Here is a 4120-nt window from a genome sequence, read left to right as displayed (position 1 = left end):
GGGGCTGCGTCCCCGGCACCCGGCCGCCTGGCCCGTTATCTGTAGCCTCTTATTGGTTAGCTCTTACATATTGTTCTAACCCATTTCTAATATTCTGTGTAGCCCACGAGGTGGCTTACCAGGGAGGATCTTAACCTGCGTCTGTCTGGAGTGGGAGAACCATGGCGACTCCTCGACTAAGCTTTCTTTCTCCCAGAATTCTGTTCTGTCTACTCCACCCACCTAAGGGTTGGCCTATCAAATGGGCCTAGACAGTTTCTTTATTAATAAGAAATCACTCCCACACAGCCTAGCTGAAAACTGATAATTTTCAGGTTCAGTAAGAGGCTCTGTTTCAAAAAATAAAGATGAAGAGACTAGGGAAAGACAACTGGCACTGATGTCTGGCTTCCACACGCATGTGTACACATGTCCACATATACCACATGTTCATATGCATATACCAATACTAAAAAATGTACCACAACACACTACACAGACACACACACATACATAGACGTGATGCTCTAATGTAGCTGGGCATGGCTGCCACTACACACATTATCACAGCTACCTGTAATGATTCTATGTAAGAGCCATGTCAGGCTGGCTCTGATTCAGTGACTTCCTGACAGTTGTGTCTTCAGCAATGACAGGAATAAAAATGATGCTCAGCCCCAGACTTCAACTCTGGGCACAGTTGAAGGTGCTTTACGAATTAAAGTTTGTGATAGGAAGGAAGTGGGCATTGCCACCATTTCCTCCTCCTTTCACGTGGGGAAACTGAGGCATGGAAAGGTTAGCATGCCCAGAATATCAAGTTGCAGAGGCAGATGTTTTTGCTAGTGTGTATGTGTGGCATGGTGTGTGTGTGTGTGTGTGTGTGTGTGTGTATTATAAATGTCCATGCACACACGTGGAGGACAGAGGATGATGTTGGGTGTCTTGCTCTATCATTCTGTGCCTTGTTCCCTTGAGATATAGTTTCTCACTGAACCTGAAGCTTACAGGCCAGCAAGTCCCAGTGATCATCCTTCTTTCATCCTTCCCAGTGCTGGGGTTATTACAGGTGCAGCCACATTCAGTTTTTTAACATGGGTTCTGTGGATCCTACAGTACTGTTACCCACAGAACCATCTGCCTAGAGCCATAAGTCTCCTCAACCCCTGTGTGTGCATGCACATGCATGTGTGCACATGTCACATGTGTTGGGGTAGCCAAGGAGGCCAGAAGAAGGTATTGTCAGATCTCCCATAGCTAGAATCACAGGCAGTGTGAGTCACCTTGTGTGGATGCTGGGAACTGAGTTCAGATCCTGTGGGAGAGCTGCAAGCATTCTTCACTCCTGAGTCATCTGTCTGACCCCAGAACCTGTATCTTAACTCAGGCTGTCTGGCTTCAAGGCCAGGCTGCCCAGAGAGGTACCTGTAGATCTTTCCTTTAGGGCATGCCAGGACCCTGGCTCCAATTCTTCTCTACCTTAACAATTTGACAAAGACATGAATGTTTGGACCTGTAGGGTTCTCACAAGTGACAGAATCATCAGTGATGTCCCTTGCACTGCACCAGCTCAGGAGCTTAGCTCAGGCACAAAGAGACAAGGAGCCCTTACTGCTATGGAAGAGGGCAAGGACCTTGACCATTCCCTGTGCAGACGTTTGGAACCCATGTTTAAGAAAAGAAGTAGCTGAACAAGGTGGCATATGGTGCAATTCTGGGGTTGGAGAGGTGGGGATAGGAGGGTCCTCAGCAAACACTGGCCTGCTAGCCTTGCTCACTTGGCGAGCGCCAGACCAACGACAGACTCTGTCTTAAAAACAACAAAGCAAAAAAGCCATGAGGAATGACAGTGAGGTTGTCTTCTGGCCTCTGAACATGTGTACATTCACATCTTACACATACATGTACATGCATACATATACAGACACACAGATGCACACACGGGGAAAATTCACCGAGAGTCACTAGGTATCTTGGAAAGTCAAGTTCGTGAGTAGACAGTGTCCATCAATTTGGCCAGGCAAACTGTGAACTACCCATGAAGAGCCAGTTGTCCAGGGTCCTGCCCTGGCTTCTTCCTGTCCTGTTGAGGCTTTGCAGCAGTGAGCTTTGATGCGACCCCTCCCTGTCCTGTGAACAGCTGCCTCAGCATATAGTCCAGGCTGGCTTTGAGCTCAGGCCTTAGCCTCCCAAGTGCTAGGATCACAAGTGTGAGCCATCATAGCTGGCTCTTGGCTGGCTTTGTGTGGAGTTCTGAGCACTTACTGTAGATGGCTTTTTTGTCAACCCAGAGTGCAAATTTCCAGCAAGTTCTGCTGGCGTCACAGTCAGTAACATCTCAGCACCAGTGATTCATGGGCATATCTTCTTCACAGAGGTATAGTCGCACTGCTGATGAAGTTGCAGTAACATCTCAGTACCAGTGACTTATGGGCATATCTTCTTCAGAGATGTGTGGCCGCACTGCTGGTAGGCAGAGGCTGCACCTTACAGCTGCTATTTGTGTGCTTTTATAAGCTGTTTGATTTCTTCCAAGTGAGTTTCACGTAGCTCAGGTTAGCCTCATACTTGTTATGTAGCTGAGGGTGACTTTGAACTTGAGATCTTTCTGCATCCACCTCCTGAGTGCAGAGATTGCAGGCATCCAGCTTCAAGCCTGGCTTAGGAGGTGCTGCGGATGAGACTCCATGTGTGTCAGGTGGTCAGGTTTGGTGGCAAGTGCCTTATTCTGTCTTTGTCTTTAATCTTTCTTTTTGAGAAACTGTCTTTTAATTAACCTGGAAATCAATGAATAGGCTGGGGTGGTTGGCCAACGAACCCTAGGAACCTATTTGATTCTGCCTCCTGAGTTACAAGCATGGCTTTTTAAAGAATGTAGGTTTTGGGGATCCAATTTCATTCCCCATGCTTGCAAAGTAAGCTCTCTACTGACCGAGCTATCTCTCTAGCTCCAAAAAACCCTCCTGACACAGGAGAGGGCAGAGGAAGAGCCCCAGACACCAGAGAAAGGCTTCCTGGAGCCATGAGGAGTCTCAGAGCCACAGAAGAGGAGCTACCAGCAGGGGGCACTGTCACTCTTTCCATGCACAGCTTCATGATCTACAAAAACAACTGGAGCTGCCAGTGAAATCTGCTCCCACAGCAGGTGAGGAGCTTTCATGGCTTCCAGGGCTACTGACAGAGAGATGGTTGGCCACACCTCAATAATGTAGGGCCAGAAGCAGGGATGCCAGGGTCTGTCACCTTGAGGCAGAAAGAGGGTGTAAAGTTCAGGCCCCTTTGAATATGATTTTACACACACACACACACACACACACACACACACACACACACACACACGAATTTTCTCCCAGGTCTTACATGTTTTCATTATTGTGGCTATCATACACAAGTCTTGTGTTTTTTAAAAATTCCTTTTGACTATCAATATGTGTGTGTGTGTGTGTGTGTATGAGAGAGAGAGATAACTAATATTCTGACACATTCCTACTACTTGTCATGATTAGTTTCTTTTCTTGAGATGGGTTTCATGCATTCCAGGCTAGTCTCAAATTCATACTGAGCCAAGGATAGCTGTGAACCGATGGCCTATCTCTCCTTCCTGAATGCTGGGATTTGCATGCCTGGTGCTGAGAATCAAACTCAGGTCTTTGTGCTGCTAGGTAACCACCCTGCCAACTGAGCCACATCCTCAGCCTTTTTAATACCATTTGTACCTAAACAACATTCATGGTTTCCTAAGTAATTGCTATTCAACATCCCCACTACTTCTATTTTTAAAACTACTTACAGCATATGCATGTTCTTATGTATATGTTCAGACATCTACTACTTTTAAGCCTGTGTGTTATACTCCTAGCACAAATTCCAGTGTTGCAGTTACTGGGTCAGAAAGTCAACTGTCACCAAGAGTATATGCTTGTATCAATTTTATCACAGCTCAGGAACACTGACCATTCTTCACTGCTATAGGATTAGGGTAACTGTTGTAAAAGACCATCTCTACTCTGTGTGTGCATGCGCGGTACACACCCATGTGTGCACACTGAGGCCAGAGGAAGATGTCAGGTGTCCTGGTCTACACTCTCCATCTTGTTCTGTTTTTAATTTTCATTTTTAGTGGTGTTTGTTTTGTGTGTGT

This window comes from Alexandromys fortis, unplaced genomic scaffold, assembly GCF_014885135.2.
Source record: "Alexandromys fortis isolate MF-2015 unplaced genomic scaffold, M_Fortis_MF-2015_v1.1 scaffold_232, whole genome shotgun sequence".
Classification (NCBI taxonomy): domain Eukaryota; kingdom Metazoa; phylum Chordata; class Mammalia; order Rodentia; family Cricetidae; genus Alexandromys; species Alexandromys fortis.
Note: the sequence above shows the minus strand (reverse complement) of the source record.